This window comes from Sceloporus undulatus, chromosome 6, assembly GCF_019175285.1.
Source record: "Sceloporus undulatus isolate JIND9_A2432 ecotype Alabama chromosome 6, SceUnd_v1.1, whole genome shotgun sequence".
NCBI classification, from domain to species: domain Eukaryota; kingdom Metazoa; phylum Chordata; class Lepidosauria; order Squamata; family Phrynosomatidae; genus Sceloporus; species Sceloporus undulatus.
Genome location: NC_056527.1, coordinates 24,257,768 through 24,265,025, shown reverse-complemented (window position 1 = coordinate 24,265,025; position 7,258 = coordinate 24,257,768). Strand labels below are relative to the sequence as shown.

The following is a 7,258-nucleotide window of genomic DNA, read 5'->3' as shown; positions in this document are numbered from 1 at the left end:
AACACTCTAGCCCAGTGGTTCTCAAACTCTGATCCTCCAGGTGTTTTGGACTTCAACTAACCAGCTTGGCCAGTAGTCAGGAATTCTGGAAGCTGAAGTCCAAAACATCTGGAAGACCAAGTTTGGGAAACACTGCTCAGTCTCGGCTGTCCCCAGAGTATTCTGGCTTGTGCAGACACCACCCTGGTCCAGGGTTCAAACTATTATATGATGTGGCTCCAATTATATCCTGTGAAAATGGCTCTTCTCATTTATCTCATTCTCAACTTACATTGTGAGTCCAGGACCCTAGCGTAAACTGAGAACTGTCCATATTTTAAGTGTTTCTCAACTGTTCTAAATTAGTGTTTTTAACAGAATTGCTTATTTCATTAATTTATAACTTTTTCTTAGCATTTTCAAAAGACCTTTCTACAACAACCAGTTGACATCCCTCCAAATGAAGTTTGGAGCAATGAGCAAGTTACAGTACTAGTCATTGCCTTCTTTTCCATTAATGACAGCATAATGCCTTGTTGTGTGACAAGCAACATCTGCTGAAATTTCTCTACACAACCATTAAAGGTACAGTCACCATATCTAGTTTTCAATCTGGCAACTCTATGGGCCACACATTGCCCCCCCCCCCCCCGCTATAGGCTAGTAGCTTGTAGCATTCAATTTTTTAAAGAAAGCAACAGAAAGTAACTATATTACAGTCTTCCATATCCACAGAGCTTTTTATCCACGGGTTCAACCATCCATGGCTTGAAAATGTTTTTAAAATATATAAATTTCAAAAAGCAAACTTTGATTTTTCCATTTTAAATAAGGAACATCATTTTCCTACACCATATATAATGGGACTTTGAGTATCCATGGATGTTGTTATCCATGGGGGATCCTGGAACAAAACCCCAGTGAATACCAAGGGCTTGCTAGTTAGTTTAAGTTTGGGGAAATTACTTTTAAAATTATAACTATGTAATATAACTGTACTGAATGAACTTTAAACAATAATTTCCAAAGCCCTGCCCTTGCCAGATGTTAATTTCTTCCTCCTGAGAGAGAGGGAGATGGATGGAGTCCTGGTAGAGAGATCTAATAAGGCTAATGATGGATATTCGGAATGAGATGAATGGTCTAATGAGACCTGAGAATGCCTCTTTTGAATAGTTTACTACAAATTGGATACCAGGAAAATCTCTTCTGTGTTGATTTACTAATCAGCTGATTTATAACAAGACTATCTGAAGCTTCACTCTTTGTGCATGTAAGTATGTGGCCTCTCTAAACAATCCAGTTATGCAACCAAAACATACACAGGTGGTTACAAAGAACTTGCAGTCGGGACCAGCCCTGCTATTCAGCAGAGTGAAACAGATGCGGAGGCTGATTTTTGGTATCATTTACTGGTAGTATGGGGAAAATTTTTGTTTTATGTACCAAAATAACTTTACTAGCCAAGGGTACCCCAAATACACTTTAATTTCAGGGTGGAAATGGGGCTATTTGCTGTTGTCCCTTGGACAGCAAGATGTAAGGATGATTGCTCAAATTTTGGGGAATATTAATTAGCTCAACACACCAATATTGGGCTCCTTACAAGTTCCCTTTCTGGACCGAATCCCAGCAGTGTTTACCAAGGGACCAGGACTTCCAGGAATTGACGCAGAGGCAAAGTATTTGAATTTTAAGCTAGTTTATTGATGCACAGGGGGACACACACTCACACACATGCATTCACTCATGCAATCACTCAAGGCTAATAGAAGAAAGGGAGGAAAAGTGGAAAGAGAACACAAGGCTTTCTAATGGTAATACTGGCCTGAGATGGTTTCCCTCGGAATCAAGGTAGATGCAGCAACACGATGAAGGGAAATGGGGAAAGGGGAGCGTGGAACCACACCAGGAGAAGCAGCCTGACAGAGTGTCTGCCTGCTACCAACATGGAACCCAGAACAAAGGAAAAACTGAACCTTAAATAGGTTCCTAGTCATGTACTCAGCAGAGGTTGTTGTCCTACATCAAAGCAAAACCAAATTTACACATCACTTGATCCATAGGCATCCTCTGCCATGGGAAAACTATTGATACCAGAATGGCTTGTATCTGTGAAACATCTCCCAGTCATAAATCTGTCTCATAGGTGTGAAGGAATCTTCCTGTTTGCAACTCCTAACTAAGGCTGGCTGCCTACATAGTCTCTCCACTTTCAGATCATGTCAGCTGAGGGGCATCTCCCATAATGCCTTTCCATTAGGGTCATAAGGAGACATACCTTCACCCTATAGATGCAGAACTTGCTTAGAGGCCTCTATGATCAAGTGATGCCAGGGAAGAAGGGCCACCTGATTACCTCCGCAGATGCATTTTGGGATAGGGATTTGTGGGGGTATTTTTTTTAATAAAATTCCAGTCTTGATAACAAAGACTTCTTGGGCTTTTCCATCATTTGGCCCTGAACTTGAGCAATACATAACTACAATTGAGTTTTCTTGGAACGGAGGAAAGTGTGTGCTAAATATAGACTGTGAATGAATTTGACTCCTGGAAAATGCAGCTTGGTTTTACTCCCAGGTGTGTTATTGCTCAGCTCTCTGAACTGCTCTTGAGATGTTTACCACAATCTCAGTGCCAACAACAGATGGTGTAATATTCTTCTCCAGCCTGTCAATTTGTTATTCACTTAAATTTCAGGGATGGCTGTTTATGCTAAAGGACTGAATGGGAAAGGATCACTCTCGCAGACAAATGTTTTTCTGTGTCCAATTCTTGTTGGGCAAATGTTACAGGTCATTTAAAGAGACTCAAACAAATATAGATAAGAGCATTCCCCCCCCCCAACAGTTTTTAAAGTGGTGTAAATTAAACTTTTATACAGAGCAGCTTCAGCCTAAATATATTTGTGTGTGGCTGTCCCCGGTTCTGAGACTGCTTTCCTAGGTCAGACTGGCTCCCTCCTTGTTGGCCTTTTGTTGGCAGGTGAGGACTTTTTTTTATTCTGACTGAATTTTGAAAATTGGCTGCAAGTGCTTTTAATAATCTGCTTTTCTATTCTTTTTATTCTTGCCTTTTAATATATGCTTTAAATGGTTTCCATTCTATAGATAATTCACAGATTTTTTAACAATTTGTGTATGTTTTTACCTGCTTGTGTTTGTTATTTGTACAGTAGCCCCTCCGTTTTCATGGAGCCCCCTCCACAAAAACAGAAAATGGCCAGTATTCAAGCCTCATTGGCTTGAATGGTGGCATGTGCCCCATTTTGTCTCCCTCCGTTTGCCACCCAGAAATGTTCGAGGGATGCGAATTTGAAGTCCGTGAAAATGGAGAGGCGACTGTACTTGTTTTAATTGCTGTAAGCTACCTTGATCCTGGGGCAAAGGCATGATGATAATTTAAATACAGCATGTCTTTTAGGAAAAAGCCTTGACTTTATAGTTGAAGACCTTGTGAGGACCCACAAAACAAGTCTTACTGAGGAGCAAAGACAGTTGAAGACATTTTGTTGCCTGAGGCAATGGAGACAATTGGTGTCTCCTCTCACTTCATGTAATAGAAGTTGACCAGACTGGCAGGTGAGTTTTACTTTAGCCCTGCTGGTGAGGAAGTTTCTTCCACCACACTTGAAGACAGCATTTGTTGTTGTTGTTTTGTGCCTTCAAGTCATTTCTGACTTATGGCGACCCCAATAAATCACGGGATTTTCTTGGCAAGATGTGTTCAGAGGTTTGCCATTACCTTCCCCTGAGACTGAGAGTGTGCGACCTGCGCAAGATCATACATACCCTCCAACATTTTACAGATGAAAACCAATACATTGGAGTGTTGTCATGATGGCAAAATATATTATTGAGAGAGGACACACAAGCTAAGTGGGACTGCAGCAGATTGCTTTTGCCTGAATCTACAGGGAAGGGCAAGATTCTAACCCATTTTTTCTCTGAGTGCAAATTACTTTTGCACTTTGAACTCAGTTTGCAGCACCTGAAGATGAGGACAAAGGGGGAGAAAGAAACAAACATTTTAAAAGCAGGACAACAGAAGATTAATTGGGACTATCAAATAAGGACAATTGGAGGGTACGACAGCAAATTTTGATTAGACCTAAGCTTCAGGGTGTATATGTATGTATGGTCCTCCTTCCTGTTTTGAGCGATTGTCTGGCAGAATATCATGACTGATATTAAGTGCTATTCCAACATGCTAACCATTGCATTTGCTGGCCTGGAGAATGAAAGTAAGGCTAGATAATCCTTTCCGTTTCTCTTCAGCAGGTATGGGATATCCTAGAAAGAGCCTTCGGACAATGCTAGTTTCACATCCTGCGCAAATTCTGTGAAACTGCTGGATTTATTTAGTTACCTTACACTGGAAGCAGCTCTGTTCCTCCTGAGATAAAGATATAGATGGCCACTATATGTCCCTTATTAATCAGAATGGCTTCTATATCCATTAATATTTCAATACAAGCAAATTCCAAACCTAGGGTTGTTGTGCTTTCATTTTGTTATATAATCTTAGTGCAAGACAAGGTTTTAATTCCACCTATTCAAGCCCTCTGGCCTTATGAAATCATCTGTCTTGCTTTTGCATATAACAGAGTTCGCACTATGTAAACAGATTGGTTACTCATGTTTTATCATTGTAGAGCTAACAGAGGCAATTGACTGTACAAATATTTTAGATGCTTGTATGCACTCTTAAAATTGTCCCCATGGAACACAACTGATAAGGTGCCATTTGACGTTTGAATTACACTTTCAACAGATACAAAAAATCTGTGTGTCCAGAAGCAAGCATCACCTAATGAAAAGGCAATGAAAAGGTAATGGGCATAATTCTGGCTTTAACTGGTCATTTTGAAGATAGTCTGAGATAGGAAAGCAAAGTAGAGTTATACAAATCTATTAAATTTAAGATAGAACTTAGATCATAGATACAGGAGGACTTGGGTGGAGAGAAGTCAATGTCTTTGTGGTATATTTATTTTATAAGGTATGAAATTCCACTTCCCACTAAAGGACGAAGTTTGCAGTTTGGGAGTACTCCTGGATCCATCTCTACAATTGTCATCTCAGGTAGATGTGATGGCCAGGAGCGCTTGGTACCAACTTCGGTTGATACACTAGCTGTGTCCCTAACTGGACCAAAAGGACCTTGAAGCAGTGGTACATGCACTGGTAATCTCTCGTTTAGATTTCTGTAATGCGCTCTACTTGGGGCTACCCTTGTACCAAGTTCGGATACTACAACTGGTTCAAAACGCAGCAGCCAGACAGGTCACCAATACATCTAGGTTTGACCATATAACACCAGTGTTAAAACCTCTTCACTGGCTGCCAATTAGTTTCTGGGCACAGAATAAGGTGTTGGTTATTACCTTTAAAGCCCTACATGGTTCGGGCCCGAGTTACTTGCGTCTCCCTACATAATACCCCCACACACTCAGAACATTTGGCAATAATCTATTGGAACATTGGCAGGTTACAGACCGTCCATTTGGGGCGGCTGTACCCGCCCCTTTCCCCGGTGTATCGGGCCTCAGCTACAGAACGGCAGCCGCTGAGCCCCGATCTGCCACTTTTCAGGCTGCGGGGAAGCGGCAAAACGCCGTTCCCCGCAGTCTGAAAAGGGGTTGGGCTTCAAGCCCCAAGGACACCCTGCGGCGGCGGGGAGAAGGAGAAAGGGGCCGCTTGGCCCCTTTCTCCCTTGCTTTGCTGGGCGCAGCCGTTTGAAAGCTGTGCCCAGTGATGCAAAGCGGCGCCGCAAACCAGGAAGGAGCTCCGAAACGGAGCTCCTTCCTGGTTTGCGGAAAGGCCGCACTAAGCGCCCTGGCGCGGACCGACGACGTCACATCTGTGCCGCCTCGTATAGAGGCGGCGCGGTCGTGACGTCATCATGGCGGCCCCCATGTGGAAGGTGAGCCGCCATTTTGTACGGACTGACTCCGTACTTTAATGGCGGTGTGTAACCCGCCATTATAACATGAGATTAATATTGACTTCCCATAGAACATTCACAGCCGCAACCCCCACATTGTGGAATAGTCTACCGGAGAAGATCCGTCTTATTACCACCATACATACCTTCAAGAAGGCACTTAAGACAGATCTCTTCCGGCGGGCATATCCACCTGATTCTATATAAAACCATAATTAACTCTCCACTCCCAATGATGCTTATAGGACTACAGTTCCTTATATATTTTAAGGAACTAATAGGAATGTTTAATTCAGAGTTAGTATTTTATAGTTCACATTTGTATTGTACTGTATTTTTAATATGATGTAATCCCTCTTCAATCTTTGGAGAAGCAGGAAATACAAATAAAATTATTATTATTATTATTATTATTATTATTATTATTATTATTAGGGAATGAATGAGATGTCAGTTTTTGTATTTTTGTATTGTAGTCAATACAAGTTTGTTATGACTGGATGATGAGATGAATAAAAATTATTTTTAAAAAGCAATACTTATTACACAGTATTTACATTACAACTTAACCTAGTTTTGGTCGGCAAAGAGTATTCATGAAAACACATACATGTCTTTTAAGTTCCCAATCTTTCTTTTCTATTTCTTTTTAAAAGGGGGCTAGAAGAAATGCTGAAGGAGCCATCCTTTGTGTTCCATAATTTAGAGCAATGCACCATGGAAGGACAGAGAAGAAGGCCTTCTGCATGGGCAGCTACCAGAAGATGCATTGTATCAAGGAGGTGTAATGCCCTGTCACTGTTGCTCTTCCATGCCACCAGACGTCTCTGAGCAAGAACTTGCTTTGATTTTGCTAAATAATGTACATGTATTTTGTATATTTGCCAATCAAAGTGTCTCTAAAAGATAATATGTAGCTGGAACAACTTGGGGAGGAACCATAGCAGCTTGATTAACAGCTCATGGCCGGCACCTGTGGAGATAGCCACCTGATTTATGACCTTGGAATGGCATGATCCCAATCACAAGATCCATCCAGGAAAAGAGAATTCACCTGAACATTAGGAGGAACTTTCTGATAGTAAGAGCTATGCGACAGTGCAATACACTGCCTTGGGGTGTGGTGGAATCTGTTTGGAGGGTTTAAACAGAGGCTGGATGACTGTCTGTCGGAGGTGTTTAAACAGTGTATTCCTGCATATCAGGGGGCCAGAAAGGATGGCCCTTGAAGTCTCTTGCAACTCTATGATTCTGTCCCAATAGGATAGAATCCTATTGTAGATAATTGGAATGGTGTGCTCCCAAGCACATGGTCCACCCAGTCATTATGAGA

The 7,258-nt window shown here is 41.6% G+C and overlaps 1 long non-coding RNA gene across 1 annotated transcript; it reads left to right on the top strand.

Moving 5' to 3' along the window:
- The first annotated feature begins 3,449 nt into the window (after positions 1 to 3,449).
- Positions 3,450 to 6,730, top strand: LOC121933354. Its single transcript, XR_006104519.1, has 3 exons — positions 3,450 to 3,560; positions 4,753 to 4,810; positions 6,582 to 6,730. It is a non-coding gene; the product is annotated as an uncharacterized LOC121933354 (long non-coding RNA).
- Positions 6,731 to 7,258: the final 528 nt, after the last annotated feature.